Here is an 18621-nt window from a genome sequence, read left to right as displayed (position 1 = left end):
ATGTTACAACTTCTGACAGCCATTTATGATAAAAACTCTGAATAAAATGGGCATAGAAGGGAACTACCTCAAGATAATAAAGGCCATATATGACAAACCCACAGCCAACATCATACTCAATAGGCAAAAACTTAACGCCATCCCCCTGAAAACAGGAACAAGACAAGGATGCCGTCTATCACCACTCTTATTTAACATAATACTGGAGGCCCTGGCCAGAGCACGAAAAAGGCAAGAGAAAGGAATAAATGGAACCCAAATAGAGAGGGAAGAAGTGAAAATCTTACTGTTTGCAGATGACATGATCTTATATATAGAAAACCCCAAATAATCCATTGGAGAACTTTTAGAAGTCATCAACAACTACAGCAAAGGTGCAGTTTATAAAATCAATTTGCATAAATCTGTAGCATTTCTATACTCCAATAACGAACTAAAAGAAAAAGAGCTCAAGAACACAATATCATTCACAATCACTACAAAAAGAATAAAGTACCTTGGGATGAATTTAACTAAGGAAGTGAAAGACCTATACAATGAAAATTACAAGGCTTTTCTGAAAGAAATGGATGATGACATAAAGAGATGGAAAGACACTCTATGTACATGGATTGGAAGAATAAACATATTGAAGATGTCCATTCTACCTAAAGCAATTTACAGATTCAACATCATCCCAATCAGAATCCCAATGACATTCTTTACAGGATTAGAACAAAGAATCCTAAAATTCATATGGGGCAACAAAAGACCCCAAATTGCTAAAGCAATCCTGAGAAAAAAGAACAAAACCTGAGGCATCACAATCCCTGACTTCAAAACATCCTACAAAGCTACAGTAATCAAAACAGCATGGTACTGGTACAAAAACAGGTGCACAGATCAATGGAACAGAATTGAAATCACAGAAACAAAGCCACACATCTATGGACAGCTAATCTTTGACAAAGGTGCTGAGGGCATACAATTGAGAAAAGAAAGTCTTTTCAACAAATGGTGCAGGAAAAACTGGACAGTCACACGAAAAAGAATGAAAATTGACCATTCTTTCCCACCATTCACCAAAATAAACTCAAAATTGATCGAAGACCTAAAGGGGAGTCCTGAAACCATAAGGCTTCTAGAAGAAAATGTAGGCAGTACACTCTTTGACATCAGTATTAAAAGGATCTTTTCAGACACCAGTCTTCTCAGAGAAGGGAAACAATAGACAGAATAAACAAATGGGACTTCATCAGACTAAAGAGCTTCTTCAAGGCAAATGAAAACAGGATTGAAACAAAAAAACAAGCCACTAACTGGGGAAAAATAGTTGCAAGTCACACATCTGACAAAGGCTTAATATCCATAATATATAAAGAACTCACACAACTCAACAACAAATACTCAAACAACCGGATTAAAAAATGGGCAGCAGACATGAACAGACATTTCTCCAAAGAAGTTTATACAGATGACCAATAGGCACATGGAAAGATGTTCATCATTGCTGATCATCATAGAAATGCAAATCAAAACTACACTAAGATATCACCTTACACCCATTAGAATGACAAAAAGAACCAAAACAAGTAGGAACAAATGTTGGAGAGGTTGTGGAGAAAAAGGAACCCTCATACACTGCTGGTGGGAATGCAAACTGGTGCAGCCACTATCAAAAACAGTATGGAGATTTCTCAAAAAATTAAAAATAGAACTACCATACCACCCAGCTATCCCACTACTGGGTATCTATCCAAAGAGCTTGAAGTCAGCACTTCCAAAAGTCCTATGCACCCCAATGTTTATTGCAGCATTATTTACAATAGCCAAGACATGGAAGCAACCTAAGTGCCCATCAACAGACGATTGGATAAAGAAGATGTGGTATATATATATATATATACAATGGAATACTACTCAGCCATAAAACAGAACAAAATTGTCCCATTTGCAACAACGTGGATGGACCTTGAGGGAATTATATTAAGTGAAATAAGCCAGATAGAGAAGGACAATCTCTGTGTGACTCCACTCATATGATGAATTTAAAAATGTAGGCAAGGAGAACAGATTAGTGGCTACCAGGGGAAAGATGGGGTGTGGGGTGGGCCCAAAGGGTGAAGGGCTGCACCTACAACACGACTGACAAACAATAATGTACAACTGAAATTTCACAAAATTGTAACCTATCATGAACTCAATAAAAATTTTAAAACAAACAAACAAAAAAGCATAGATGTGAAAATCAAAAATAATTCTTTGTATGTATGTGTGCATGCTTCCATCACATTCTATGGGAAGAGGACAACCTCTTTGATGATATTTCTCATTGCTGCCAATTACCATTACATGAGATGGGTAGGTCATCAAAGCTTTTAAAAGCCTAGTTAGCGATCCCACAAATAGATAAATTCCACTTTGAGATAATTAAGTGACTACATGATTAGAAACCTACCAAGATACCAGCAAAGGCTTCACTGTTTAGCAGCTACAAGAACTTTAGTATGCCATTTCATCTTATCTTGTAGGTGGAGTATGCATATATATGCAAATATATTTGAAAGCATATTACATATTATCTTTTACCTTCAAATCTCTGGTATTTTATGTTCAAATTCACTCACGTCTCATCTTCTGCCATAACTAACACACAGTAATCTAATAATAATTGTGTTAATTAGAATAATTGTTTTGTTGTTCTCAATTACAATATGTCCTGATGCGCTTTTCTAATTTCTTCTGTGCTTCTCACTATGCTCATCTGTACTAGGTGAATGGTGGAGAGTTGTTGGGAAAACTCCTACTTGGTCTTCAAAGCCTATTAGATCCCACGTCTCCCGTAAAAACCTCCCTGTTTTCTAATTTCCATGTTGTGTTACCCACAGTTTTCATCTTTGTGCTCCAGAAACATTTTATATATAACTCATTACATATCGTCTCCTTTATGGCAGCCACCTGTTTCCATATTTCTTCTCTTGATAGACTGTAGCCTCCACAGATGGAAGCCATGCCTTTTTGTTTCTTTTTCTAATGTAGCTCCTTCTAGATGGTTGGTATGGGAAATCAAAGATTAATTTTTAGAGTAATAGTTCAATATTTTTCCTTTGCTAATAATTAATGCTATTTATTTATAGAAAATATATTAAGGGACATATTGATGACTTGATCTTAATGTGCTCACCTCTCATCCTGGTTAAAATAACTAGCATTGACAAAAATGGGAAGGATAGTTTTGACATAGATTACAATCTAGTCAATTAAGTACATGAGTTTTCCAAATAGTCAAATAGATTCAATCTTGGAGATCTCATTTTTTTTCTCATTTCAAACTAATAAGAAATATATTTTCTATAATAGTCCATACATATATTACTGAAATAAAGTTAGAGGAAACATTCTTTTTTTTATTTCAGAAAATGCCACCTAAAATGTTTTATTCTAAAATTGATTGCATTCTATTATACTTCATTTTTAAAATGCTCATTATGATCCCAAGTTTTAAACACAGTCTTCGAAACTAACTGAGTAGTTTATATTTCTTCTCCAAGTGGGTTTGGGCAGCAACAAACTGCAGAGTGTTTTTCAATGACTCTGTCCGAAGGGATCTTACTTAGGAATATGATGCAACTAAGATTATAAAATCAATTACAGTCCACACCCCATATGAATCCCAAGGCAAGCTGGAGATCAATTAACTCTATTCTCTGGTTTTGAAGAACCACACATCTACAGCTCTTTCTTTAGTATGACATTATTCCCTTAAAGTTCCCTAATTTTTGAAATGCTATGATTTATTTATGGTGTTAATTGTTCATCTTGCTGTGTTGCTTAGTGACAGGGTTTGCATTAATCTTGGAAAGAAAAGTAAGAATTGCCTTGTCAACTTTCCTATGACATATATTTCAAAGAACTGAATATCTAACTCTCCCAGGAACCTATCCCAAACATTTTAAGACATAACACTCTCTCTTTGGCTTACTCTTTGAAATGCTCATGAAGTATTTTTTTCCTCTTCCAGGTTGTCTCTATCTGTTGTTACTTAATTTCTTCAGTGGTCTGGTCTAAAGAGCACTCTTCTAAATTGATTTCTTAGCCAATCTGGCCATAGCAAGGATGTGCAGAAAGAACATGGCTTTAATATTTATAAGGGAACACTGCATCCACTGTGAACTGAATTGTATTTCCAATCACCACCAAAGTTCATATGTTGAAATCCTAACCCCCAACATGATGGTAGTTGGAGATGAAGCCTTTGGGAGGAAATAAAGTTCAGACGAGGCCATGAAGATGGGGCCCTCCTGATGAAATTAGTGCCCTTATAAGAAGAGACACTAGAGTTCAATCTCTCTCTCTATACCCACACACTGAAAAAGAAGAGCTCGTGTGAACACAGTGAGATAGTGGCTGCCTACAAGCCAAGGAAGAGCTCCCACCAGGAACCAAATTGGCCAGAGCATTCATCTTGGACTTCCCAGCCTCCAGAACTGTAAAAGGATGCATTTCTTTTGTGTAAGCCACTCACTTGTGAATTTTGTTATGGTAGCTCTTGATGATAAAGACAGCATCTCAGTGGAAATTAAATAATCCTCTACGCTGCAAAAGGCTTTGTTCATATAGGGGGAGGAAAAGGACTTGTGAAATTATTTCCTTTTCTTCCATATAGAGCGTTTCCTATTGTCTTCCCAGTAATTTATGGAGGCCAGCATTTAACTTAGGATACACCAGATACCACAGATAAATATCCTAGAGGTATCAAACAGACAAGAGGTGAAAAACACAAATGAGCTTAGACATAGTGACCTTAAAAGATGTAAGTGAGAGGATCAGTAAGATATTTGGTACAAATCCTGGAGTGCAAAGCAGGGAGAAGCTTACATCCCCAGGGACTCTGAATTTGATAACAGATAAACGAAGTATTGTGAATATGTTTTGTGGGAAAACAGGAGTAGACTTGTCTGTTTCATATACTGGCTTTGAATATAATATTTGCCACTTAGTTTCCTGTGAAATAAATTTCCAGTTGTACCTCTGGGCTTCAGTATAATGAAGAGGTAGTGTCAGTATCTAACATTGTAAGTGATACATGAACATATCTGCATCACTAAAGAGGGTGAAACAGCAATTCCTTAGAGATCACAGCCTGACATGGTCACTTTGTGTCAGAATTAATCAGAATATATGTATAGGCATGAACTATGTTTGAAACATGAAATAATTATTCTATGAATATGAAGTACTTAATTTTCTTTTAAGCTGGCAAACATACATAAAACAGATGGTAAAATGTCTTATTCTTGTTTATGTCTTGCTGTAAAATGCCATGACTTGGTACCTGGTATTGGGATGTTGGAACAATAACTAAGAATAAATCGTCTACATATATATATTTATGCATATAAATAATTAAATCACATTCAAATGACAATGAAGAGAAGTTATTAACTACAATTTGTTAGGATTTTTTTAGAATGCTATTTCAACATTACATTTATATATTTTTTGAAAAGCTCTTCTCAGTGAATGTTTTATCTTCTCATTTCTTAATCATTAGGGAAAATAATCCAGTGTAGTTGGTCAAAGTTCAAGAGAGTATTTGATCAGACAACACATAGGGAAATCTGTAGGGTGAAGAAACTGATCTGTATTTTAGTGAGGTGTTGGTTACTTGACTCTATGTCTTTGTCATAAATGCATAGAACTGTACATCACAAAGAACAAATTTTATATGTAAACTAATGAAAATTAACCAGACTGTCAGCAAATGCGAGACAGTAATACATACTATGATAAATGCATCTAACTGTATTAAAAATGTATGATATCATCACATTGAAGGCTTAACTGACTTAAATAACTTTGGACAATGGTGTTTTGATTAGAAACTGTGAAACTATAGACAAAAGGAACTGTATATAAACTCTGTATTCTAGTTTGTAAATTTGTTTCTCATGGGGGTTCTAGTTAACAATTCTGAAATTGTGGTACATGTATGTTGGAGCTGAACAAATAATTAAATGGTTTTTAAGTGGAAGGATTCAGGATTCTCACTGTGGGAGAGGGACTCTACAGATTAGCATGACATTAAGTCTAGAAGGAATCCTGCAGGACTGGAACAGAGTGGGTGATATCAGAATGAACTCACATGTAGCTTAATATATCCACAGTGCTGTCTAAAATCCTCCAATGGAAAATGTTCCTTGGCATTGTGTTTTTCATTTGGGTAGAGTGAGTTTGGGAGTATCTTTTTTTCTCCCTCCATCCTCATTTGGAAGCCAAGGAGAATGTGAAAGAAGGTTGCGTGGCATCTCTAATGAGAAACTAACATCGGGACTCATTTATCCCACATTCTCTCCTGAGTTGTCAGTAAAGAATGATCCGTGAGAACTCGGGGGTTGAGCCTCTACAAATAAAGTTAATATGTTAGTATTTCTATTTAGAAACTTCTTCATATTGTGGAATAAATTAAAACAAATTATGATAAATTTTGATAATGAAAAACGAGGATCCCCAAGCACATCATTAAAATTAATCTCCTTTCAATAACATATGAGATCCAATTTTAAATGAAAAAATTTTCAAAATTTCATGTTTTCTCTAGCAGCATTCTTAAACAAAAGATTTACTTCTTAACATTTGGAAAAGAATAAGCATATTCCAAGCAATATTAGCCATTCAGATCTCAAATTTTCAAAAGACAGCATTTCCTTTTCAGTGTTAGATTTTACAAATTAAAGTGCAGTGGAAGCCCTGGTGGACCTTAGATTCTCCTCAGTGCTACTGCAGTGAATAAAATTGTTTTCAACTTGAGGTCCAAGTGGACCTAATGGGTATAAGGAATGGAGGTGCTTCAGGCATGGGTCAGGAAAAGTATTTGTGAGAGAGACCTCCTTTGGCAAAGCAGAGCTCCTGGGATGCCTACAAGAAAGTGAAAATCAGACAATTACTTGGCTGCAGGGGATGGTAGATTGTATTTAGTCTCACAGTTTTCAGACAATGCTCTGAATAGTAATCTGATTTTGTGGAGGTAACTCAAGTGCTGCTGAGTGACCTGAAGAAAGATGTGTGGAAAACGTGTTAAGAAGAACAATTGGGGCCCTGCTCCGTGGCCAAGTGGTTAAGTTCACGTGCTCTGCTACTGTGGCCCAGGGTTCTGATCCTGGGCGCGGACATGGCACCACTCGTCAGTCCACATTGAGGTGGTGTCCCACATCCCACAACTAGAAGGACCTGCAACTAAGATATACAACTATGTATGGGGGGGGTTGGGGAGATAAAGCAGAAAAAAATAAAAGATTGGCAACAGTTGTTAGCCCAGGTGCCAATAAAAAAAAGAAGAAGAAGAAGAACAATTGGGAAAAGCTTTGAGCCTACCACCTCATTCTACCAGAATAGCTGTATTTATCATTGTTATTATTATTAATAATAGTATTAAGAATTCATTTGTGAACAAAATGATTCTGTAAAACAGAAAATTAAAACAATATACCTAGAACAAGCCTATCATTTTGCCAATGAGAAAAGTCACACCTAAAGAGGGAAGTAATGAATTTCCACAAGTAATTCAGCTAGTGTTTCTATCATGAAGCCAGGTTCATATCTCCTGACATCCACATCTATTAATTTGGCATTCTTCTCTAGAATAAAAAGGACTCAGGATTTTGTGGCTAGGAGCAAATTAGGCCTGAGTATATATCCTAAAGAATTCTTCAGAATTTAATTTTTTTAACGTTTTATTTTTAAACTTCTAAGCCCTTTTTGCAATAGGAAAAAGTGCTGGAAGTACTCCAGTAAGACACCACAAGCTGAGAAAGATTGGTGAATGTCAAACAATTTTGATCTTTCAAAATACATTTATTATTAAAAGGGCATTGTTTTCTGTCAAATTATGCAAATAATGTAGTGTATAGAAATTTTAATAGTCTTATGTTGGATCTCCAAAAAAAAGAGACAGTAAGTCACTGATTTGTGTAAATGTGACTTATTAGGAATTGTTCCCAAGAAATTTACTGGATTGAGTGGAAAGTGAGACCTGGAAAGGAAACCAGCCAAGCAAGGGTGTAGTGTCTAAGTCCCATGATAGGAACATCGGTTAAATCCCATGGGGGAGTTTTGGAGCACAGTGGATCAAACCTCAGAATTGTTCTAATGAGCAGCAAATGAGCTTGAGTATCTAAACTCCCATGTGCATATCGGTCATTGGCTAAGGGCTGCTCCCTGTGGAATGTAAATTCCCTTTAACTAAAGGCTCACGTGAAGTGCAGGCAAAGCAGCTTCAGGAAGCCTGAAGCAGTTCTCCCTCAGAGATGCCAGTCAGCATAGGCTGTTGAGAGGGAAAACGCAGCAGGTGCTGTGTACAAATATGAAGGGAACATATGAAAATATGGTTATGAAAGAACAATCCTGGACAAGGAGCATCTAGTTAACTTGTAAACTGGCTGGAAATGCAAATTCTTTGGTTCTACATTAGACCAACTGAACTAGAAGCTCTGGGGTTAACCTAGCAATCTGTGTTTTAACAAGCCCTCCAGGTAACCCTGATGCATGCTAATGTTTGAGAGCAAACCAGAGACGGGTCTTGGAAAGAGCATTGATAGGATCCACTGCAAATAGTATCCTACTAAAGAACTAATTTTAAAGCAAAAATTGTAGTGGTATTTAAATCCTAAAGAACAATTGCATTAAACTCAATGCATCTTTTTAAACAGAAGGTCCCCCTTGTGCTGACCACCTTGAGGGGCTAGTATGTAAGTTTGAGAGCAGAAGGTTGAGGGACTTTCACTGTCCTGTATGAATTTGAAAGAATTTTGAGCTGCCTGGTTCAATCTTCAATGGTTCTATTCATGTTAGAAAAAAATAGACTTTAAGACAAAAAAAAATGCCATCAGAAACAAAGAGGGGCATTTAATAATTATAACAGAAAACAATCAGTAAATTTAGCAATTATAAATTCATGTACAGCTGACAAAGGCACTCCAAAATATGTGAAATAAAAACTGAGAGGTAAGAAAGGTAAAAACATAATTCAACTGGGGACTTAACAGCACTCAATAAGTGATAGAACAAATAAAGAGAAAACCAGTAAGGCTACAGAAGACTTGAGCAACACTCTCCAGCAGCTTGACCTGAATGAAATCTATACAACAGTTATTGAGGAAACAATTGTTTAGGGCACCTTTCTCAATTGTGGCACTTTTCCCATTTTGGGCTCCATAATTTCTTGTGTGAAGGACTTTCCTGTGCATTGTAGGTTGTATAGCAGCATCCCCAGCCTCAGCCCTCTAGATGGCAACAGTATTCTTTTCCACTATCTTGTCATGGTGCCCATCAATACTCTTTCAGATATTTCCAAATGCCCCCTGGGGGAAAATCTCTCCCACTTGAAATCTCTGATTTACAGTTGTCTCTTGCTACATAATTTGGAATATATTATTAAAGGAATCTCAAAAATATATTATTAAAGCACTCATAATCCTAGACTTGGTGTTCTAGCTGCTTTCACTTTTGTCTGTTTTGGGCCAGGATCTAGCTATGTAGCTATCAGATGAGATAATGGATTTTTTAAATATATTTTTTATTTAAGAAATAATACAAAGTAAATTCTTTATTCTGTTTTTCTTTTTTTAATTGCAGTAACATTTGATTATAACATTATATAGCTTTCGGATGTATATTGCAATATATTTCAAATTCTGTGTAGATTGCATCATGTTCACCACCCAAAAACTAATTATAGTACATCCCCTCACATATGAGCCTAATCATGCCTTTTGTCCCCACCCCATGGTAATCACCAATCCAATCTCCGTTGCTATATGTTTGTTTGTCATTGTTTTTACCTTCTACTTATGAGTGAGATCATATATTTGACTTTCTCCCTCTCACTTATTTCACTCAGCATAATATCCTCAAGGACCATCTACGTTGTCACAAATGGCCAGATTTCATCATTTTTATGGCTGAGTAGTATTCCATTGTGTATATATGACACATCTTCTTTAACCATTCATCCCTTGATGGGTACCTAGGTTGCCTCCAAGTCTTGGCTGTTGTGTATAATGCTGTAATGAACATAGTGGTGCAAGTATATTTATGCCTTTGTGTTATCAAGTTCTTTGGATAAATACCCAGCAGAGGAATAGCTGGATCATATAGTAGATCTATTCTTAATTTCCTAAGGATACTCCATACTGCTTTCCATAGTGGCTGCACCAGTTTGCACTCCCACGAGCAGCGTACAAGAGTTCCCATCTCTCCACATCCTCTCCAACACTTGTTTCCTGTCTTGTTAATTATAGCCATTCTCACCACAGTGAGTTGATACCTCTTTGTCGTTTTGATTTGCATTTCCCTGATAGCTAAAGATATCGAGCATCTTTTCATATGCCTGTTGGCCATCCGTATATCTTCTTTGGAGAAATCTCTGTTCAGATTTATTGCCCATTTTAAATTGGATTTTTGGGTTTTTTGTTGTTGAGCTGTATGGATTCTTTATATATTTTTAATATTAACCCCTTATCTGATATATGGTTTGCAAAAATCTGCTCCCAATTGTTAGGTTGTCTTTTCATTTTGTTGATGGTTTCCTTTTCTATGCAGAAGCTTTTTAGTTTGATGTAGTCCCATTTGTTGATTTTTCTTTTGTTTCCCTTGACCAGTCAGACATGGTACTTGAAAATATGCTGCTAAGACCAATGACAAAGAGCATACTACCTATGTTTTTTTCTAGAAGCTTCATGGTTTCAGGTCTTACTTTCAACTCTTTAATCCATTTTGAGTTGATTTTTGTGCATGGTGTGGGGAATGGTCTACTTTCATTCTTTTACACGTTGCTGTTGAATTTTCCCAACACCATTTACTGAAGAGACTCTCCTTTCTCCATTGTATGCTCTTGGCTCCCTTGTCGAATGTTAGGTGTCCATAAATGTGTGGGTTTATTTCTGGGCTCTCAATTCTGTTCCATTGATCTGTGTGTCTCTTTTTGTGCCAGTCCTATGCTGTTTTGGTTACTATAGCTTTGTAGTATAATATGAAATCAGGGAGTGTGACACCTCCAGCTTTGTTCCTTTTTCTCAGGAATCCTTTGTCTATTCAGGGTCTTTTGTTGTTCTATAGAAATTTTAGGATTCTTTGTTCTATTTCTGTAAAAGATGTTGTTGGAATTTGGTAGGTATTGCGTTGAATCTGTAGATTGCTTTTGGAAGTATTTACATATTCACGATGTTAATTCTTCCACTCCAGGAGCACGGAATATCTTTCCATTTCTTTGTAGCTTCTTCGATTTCTTTCAACAATGTTTTATAGGATTCGGTGTACAGATATTTTGCCTCTTTGGTTAAATTTATTTCAAGGTATTTTATTCTTTTTGCTGCAATTGTAAATGGGATTGTATTTTTAATTTCTCTTTCTGCTGCTTTGTTGTTGGTGTATAGAAACGCAACCGATTTTTGTACATTGATTTTGTATCCCGTGACTTCACTGTATTCATTTATTGTTTCCAAAAGTTTTTCAGTGGATTCTTTAGGGTTTTCTATATATAAAATCATGTCATCTACAAAGAGTACCAGTTTCACTTAATCTTTTCCAATATGGATCCCTTTTATTTCTTTTTCTTGCCTAAAGGTTCTGGCTGGGACTTCCAATACTATGTTAAGTAAGAGTGGTGACAGTGGGCATCCTTGTCTGGTTCCTGTTCTTAGAGGGATAGCTTTCAGTTTTTCTCCATTGAGAATGATATTTGCTGTGGGTTTGTAATATATGGCCTTTAATATGTTGAGGTATTTTCCGTCTATCTCCATTTTATTTAGAGTTTTTATCATAAATGGATGCTGTATCTTATCAAATGCTTTCTCTGCATCACTTGAGATGATCATGCGATTTTTATTCTTCATTGTGTTAATGTGGTGTACCACGTTGATAGATTTCTGGATGTTCACGATACCTGCATCCATGGAATAAACCCCACTTGATCATGGTGTATGGTCCTTTTAATGTATTGTTGTATTCAATTTGCTAGTATTTTATTGAGGATTTTTACATCGATATTCATCAGTGATATTGGCTTGCGATTTTATTTTTTTATGTTGTCCTTGTCTGGTTTTGGTATCAGGATAATGTTGGCTTCTTAGAATGAGTTAGGAAGCCTCCTCTCCTCTTCACTTTTTTGGAAGAGTTTGGGAAGTATGTGTATTAAGTCTTCTTTGAATGTTTGGTAGAATTCACCAGGGAAGCCATCTGGTCCTGGACTTCTATTTTCTGAGAGGTTTTTCATTGCTGTTTTGATCTCCATACAGGTGATTGGTCTACTCAAATTCTCTACTTCTCTTTGGTCCAGTTTTGGAAAGTTGTATGTTTCTAAGAATTTACCCATTTCTTCTAGAATATCCTATTTGTTGGCATATAGCTTTTCATAGCATTCTCTTATTATCATTTGTATTTCTGAGATATCTGTTGTGATTTCTTATTTTTCACTTCTGATTTCATTTATGGGAGCCTTCTCTCTTATTTTTTTGGTGAGTCTAGCTAAGAATTTGTCAATTTTGTTTATCTTCTCAAAGAACAAGCTCTTGGTTTCACTAATTTTTTCTATTTTTTTAGTCTCTATTTAGTTTATTTCTGCTCTGATTTTTATTATTTCCTTCCTTCTGCTGATTTTGGGCTTTGTTTCTTCTTCTTTTCCTGGTACGTTTAGATGTGCTTTTAGAATGTTGATTTGGGATTTTCCTTGGTTTTTTTTTTGAGGTAGGCCAGAATTGCTATAAACTTCCCTCTTAGAACCACTTTTGCTGTATCCCATAGATTTTGGCATGTTGTATATTCATTTCCATTTGTCTCCAGGAATTTTTACATTTTTATCCTTTGATTTCTTCATTGGCCCAATCATTGTTCAGCAGCATTTTGTTTAATCTCCACATTTTTGTGGCTTTTCTGATTTTCTTCCTGTAGTTGATTTCTAGTTTCATACCTTGGTGGTCAGAAAAGGTGCATGGTATTATTCTGATCTCCTTACATTTATTGAGATTTGTTTTGTGGCCTAATATGTGATCAATCCTGGAGAATGTTCTATGTGCATTTGAAAAGAATGTGTATTCTGTAGTTTTTGGATGGAATGTTCTATATTTATCTACAAAGTCCATCTGGTCAAATGTGTCATTTATGGCCAGCATTTCTGTATTGATCTTCTGTTTGGATGGTCTATCCAATGGTGTAAGTGGAGTGTTAAAGTCCCCTACTATTATTGTGTTACAATCTATTTCTTCTTTTACGTCTGTTAATAATTGCTTTATATATTTAGTTGCTTCTATGAGGTGTGCATAGATATTTACAAGTGTTATATTTTCTCATAGGATTGTTCCCTTTATCATTATGTAGTGCCTGTCTTTGTCTCTCTCTTGTTACAGTTTTTGTTTTAAAGTATATTTCATATGATATAAGTATTGCTACCCCTGCTTTCTCTTCTTTACGCTTTGCATGGAATATTTTTTCCCATCTTTTCACTTTCAGTTTGTGAGTGTTTTTAGATCTGAAATGTGTCTCTTGTATGCAGCATATATATATGCCTTGATTTTTTTTATCCAGTTGGCCACCCTATGCCTTTTGATTGGAGCATTTAGCCCATTGATCTTTAAACTAACTATTGATAAATATGTATTTATTGCCATTTTGTTACTTTTGTTTCTGGATGTTTTAGTAGCTCTTCTCTGCTCCTCTCTTTTTCTCTTGCTCTCTTCCCTTGTGGTTTGATGGCTTTCTTTAGTAATATATTTGATTTCTTTTGTCTTACTTATTTGCTTACTTATTGTAGGTTTATGATTTGTGATTACCATGAGGATCCTATATAATATTGTATGTGTATAGCAGTCTATATTGAGTTGATAGACTGTTTAGCTTGATCTCTTTATAAAAGCTCTACTATTTTACTCGCCTCCTACATTTTATGTTTTTGAAATCATATCTAATCTCTTGTTTTGTGTGTGTCTATCCATTACCCTCTTATCATTGAAATGGGTCATTTTAGTACTTTTGTCTTTTAATCTTCATATTATCTTCACAGGTGCATGATCTGCTACTTTACCTTATTTTTACCTTTACCATTGATTTTATTGCCTGTTTTGGGGGGAGGTTGATAAATTTTTTTTATTCCTATTTGTGGTCATCACTTTCCCACTTAAGTCCCTTCAGCATTTCTTGCAGAACTGGTTTCTTGGTTATAAACTCCTTTAATTTTTGCTTGTTTTGGAAGCTCTTTATCTCTCCTTCCATTCTAAATAATAACCTTGATGCATATAGTATTCTTGGCTGTGTCTTTTTCCTTTTAGCACTTTACATATGTCATGCCATTCTCTTCTCACCTGTAGGGTTTCGGCTGAGAAGTCCCCAGACAGCCTTATGGACTTTCCTTTGTATGTCACTTGTTGCCTTTCTCTTGCTGCTTTGAGGATTCTCTCTTTATCTTTATTCTGGGACATTTTAATTATAATGTATCTTGCTGGGGGCCTCTTTGGTATTATCCTGTTTGGAGCTCTCTGTGCTTCCCGTACTTGGATGTCTGTTTCCTTCCTTAGGTTAGGAAAATTTTCAGCTATTATTTCTTCAAATGGATTTTCTGCCCCTTTGTCTCTCTCTTCTCCTTCTGGGACACCTATAGTACGAATGTTAGTATGCTTGATATTGTCCGAGACTTCCATTAGACTGTTCTCATTCTGTCTAATTCTTTTTTCTTTTATCTGTTCAGCTTGGTTGATTTCCTCTAGTCTTTCATCTAGCTCGCTGATCCATTCTTCTCTATCCTCTACTCTGCTATTGAGTCTTCCTAGTCAACTTTTTATTTCCAGTATTGTATTCTTCATTTCTGATTAGTTCTTTTTTATATTTTCTAGTTATTTTTTGTTGAGCTCACTGTGTTCTTCCAGTCTTCTCCCAATATCTGTGAGCAGGTTGTAAGTGGGCAGGTTGCTTATTTCTGTTTCATTTAGTCCTTTTTCTGGGGTATTGCCTTGTTCCCTTGTTTGGAATGTATTCCTTTGTCTTCTCTTTATGCCTCTTTCTCTATGCTTATATCTATGTATTAGGTGAGTAGGCTATGTCTCCAGATCTTGGAGAAGTGGCCTTATGCATGAGATGCATTTTGAGGCCCAGCAGTGTGCTTCCATCTCTTCACTAGTCCAAATGACCCAGGAGTGACCCCTTTTTGGGCTGCTTGTGTCCTTCTGTTGTGGCAGGGTTGCTCTTAATTCAGGTACACAGGGAGCCTAGTCTTTCCTTCCCTGGCCAGCTGTTTGTACATAAGGTTTGGGGAGCCTCAGCACCATAGGCTACAAGATCTAACAGCACACTCCTGTTACAGTTTTTCTGTTAATTGGGTTGTTACCCAGTGTAGTTGGTTGCTAGACTCAGGGGCTTACAGTTACTATAGGCCTCAGGTCTACAAGGCTGTTGTCAGTTGTCTTAGGAGTGCAGCTGAGTGAGGCTGGCCTTAGGCATGGGAGCACTCAATTGTTTCAGCTTTGGGGAGGTGGGGTTGATCCTTATAATGGCTATTTGTGAAGCACAGGTCTTCTGTCCCTGATAAGCCTCACCTCCCACAGGAGCACACAAACCATCTACAAAGTCTTGGTCCGTGCACACTTCCCAACCCCTTGGAGCATACCCCAACAGCCCACTGCAGAGGGCCCCACCTCTCCACTAATGCCCCACACAGTTCACATGGTCCTCACACAGGCCCTGCCCCAAATAGGCAGACACACTCAACTGCCTGTAGCAGATCAAGGCACCCAGTCAATGCAACCCAAGTAACCTGAGAGCTTGCTGTTGGTTGGAGCCATTCCCTAGGGCAGGCTGCCTGCCCTGGATGAACTTGATTAAATGTGCAGTCTTGTGGGTGTGGCAGCCCTCTGGGTTAACAGGCCAGGGAAAGAACTTCAATGGCATTTGCCAGGGTCTGTGTCAGCTCAGCACACCTCAACTAGTTGACAATAATGACCACCACCAATGTCTCAGTCTCTGGAGAGTTCTCTTCTCTCAGCAAGATGCCCCCAGAGCCTTCCAAGTGAGTCTCTTTTCACCAAAGGACTGTCCATCTTCTTTCTGGTCATTTTAGTTTGCTGAGACAGGTGAGTTTGTGCATGGGCCCTTTAAGACCCAGGTCTTTTTGGCTTTCACCCGATAGCTTTTCTGGGGGTATTCCCTGCTGTAGTTAGAAGCTGGAGAGTAAGACCCTTGTCTCAGTTGTGCTGAGTCTGAAGGTTGCTTATAGCAGTATCAGGCCCCCACTCAGGATGTCACTTCTCCAGGGAAGGCTGTGTACCTTAGGGTGGCTCCTGCCTGGCTGGCTGAGAAGCTCCACTGCTCCTGCAGGTGGCATTTTTTCTCTCCAGAAGGAATTTCAGCCTTTTCCACCTTAGTGAGGACTGTCCCTTGTTATGGCAGTTCTTTTTATCCAGTTTTCAGTTTTCTCTCCAGGGTAATTTTTCCAAAAGCAGTTGTAACCTGGCTGTGTTCATGGGAGGAGATGAGTTCAGTGTCTGCCTACACTGCCATCTTGATGTCCATTCTGTCATTGACTTTTCACAGTTACAATATTATGTGCCTTGGAGATGCCTGTTTGCATTGACGTAATTCAAGTTCTACTGGCTTCATGTACTTTCATGTGCAGTTCCTTCCCTAGGTTTGGAAAGTTCTCAGGTATCATTTCTTTGAACAAGTTCTCTGCTCCTTTCTCCCTCACTTCTTCCTCTGGGATATCTATAATCATTATGTTACTTTCCTAATTGAGTTGGATAATTCTCAAAGAAATTCTTCATTTAAAAAAAAGATCTTAGTTCTCTCTCCTCCTCCACCTGGATCATTTCTAGGTTTCTATCTTTCAGCTTATTGATTCTATCTTCCATAAGGTCTCCTCTATTTTTAGGGCCAGCTCCGTGGCCGAGTGGCTAAGTTCACGCACTCCACTGTGGTGGCCCAGGGTTCAGATCCTGGGCATGGACATGGCACCACTCATCAGGCCATGTTGAGCTGGTGTCCCACACCCCACAACTAGAAGGACATGCAACTAAGATATACAACTATGTATGGGGGGGGGGCATTGGGGAGATAAAGCAGAAAAAAATAAAAGATTGGCAACAGTTGTTAGCCCAGGTGCCAATCCTTAAAAAGAAAAAATGAAGATGGGCAACAGTTGTTAGCCCAGGCGCCAATCTTAAAAAAAAAAAAAAATGAGGTATGCTCTATTTTTATGCTTTCTACATTATTTTTTATCTCATTAATTGTGTTCATCTCCAGGATTTCTTTTTGTTGCTTTTCTATAGCTTCAATCTCTTTGGTGGGGCAACCCATCACCACTGGGATGGGCAGTGGCCACAGCCTCTGGTCACTGGCACTGGCAAGCACTCTGGTGGTCTGCTCTAAAACCTTGGCTCAGGTTTCCCTGCCCCACTGTGGAAATTCACACCTTGGGTGCTGTCCTCACTACTGTAAAGACCAGCACACTGCCAGTTGAAGGGGGTCAGTTCACCAGTTCTGCTCTGTGTCCTGAAGCCTCAGAATGTGTGCCCAACCTGCCACCACTGGAGGACAGCATTGGCCTAGCCAAGAGTGTCATGTTTGCTCTTGCTTCCTGTGGTCACTGGCCAGCATGCCGGTGTAAGGATCCATGCTTTGTATAGCCACTGCTGGGGGAGATGGAGGGGACTGGTCCCCTAGTTCCACTCCCTCCCAGAGGTCCAGTCCACCTACCTTTGGATGCATAGATGCATGGATCACTCAGGTGTTCTGCTGTGCTGTGCAGGGTCTGATGTGATTTGTTGGTCACTGGATGTCTGATTGGCTGTAACTTAGTGAGGAGAGACAAAGGGAATGACTCACCCTGCCATGATGCTGATGTCATCCCAAGTCATTGGTCTTTTATCTTGGTTTGTCTAGCTAAGTTTTGTGAACTTTGTTCATTTATCATTTGTATAAACCTCATAGTGACCACAAAACTAAAAATCAGAGCAAAGTCACTAATCATAAATAAAGAGAAAACCACCAAACTGAAATGGCAGACAAAAATACAAGGTAAAAGAGACAATGGAAATATAGAACAAAAGGGGAAAAAAGATAAAATGGCAGTATTAAGCCCCTATAAATAACTACTCTAAATGCAAATGGATTGAATTTACTTATTCAAAGACTCAGAGTGGCTGGATGGATTAAAAAACAAGATCCAACAATGTGCTGCCTCCAGGAAACACACCTCAGCTCTAAAGACAAACATAGACTCAGAGTAAAGGGATGGAAGATGATACTTCAGGTAAATGGCAAGCAGAAGTAATTGGGTGCAGCCATACTTAGACAAAGCAGATGTCAAGATAAAAAAGATGGCTAGAGACAAAGATGGGCATTATTTAATAACACAAGGGACATTCCAGCAAAACGACATAACACTTATGAAGAGATATGCACCAAACACTTAAGCACCAAAGAATATACAGCAACTATTAAGAGATCTAAAGGGATAAACTGACAGAAACACAATAATAGTAGGAGACCTTAAAAATCCACTTACTTCAATTGACAGATTAAGACAAAAAGCAAAGAAGGAAACAGGGGACTTAAGTAACACACTAGACTAGATAGACTTAATAGATATATAGAGAATGTCCC

The sequence above is a fragment of the Equus asinus genome, chromosome 20, assembly GCF_041296235.1.
Source record: "Equus asinus isolate D_3611 breed Donkey chromosome 20, EquAss-T2T_v2, whole genome shotgun sequence".
NCBI lineage: Eukaryota > Metazoa > Chordata > Mammalia > Perissodactyla > Equidae > Equus > Equus asinus.
Note: the sequence above shows the minus strand (reverse complement) of the source record.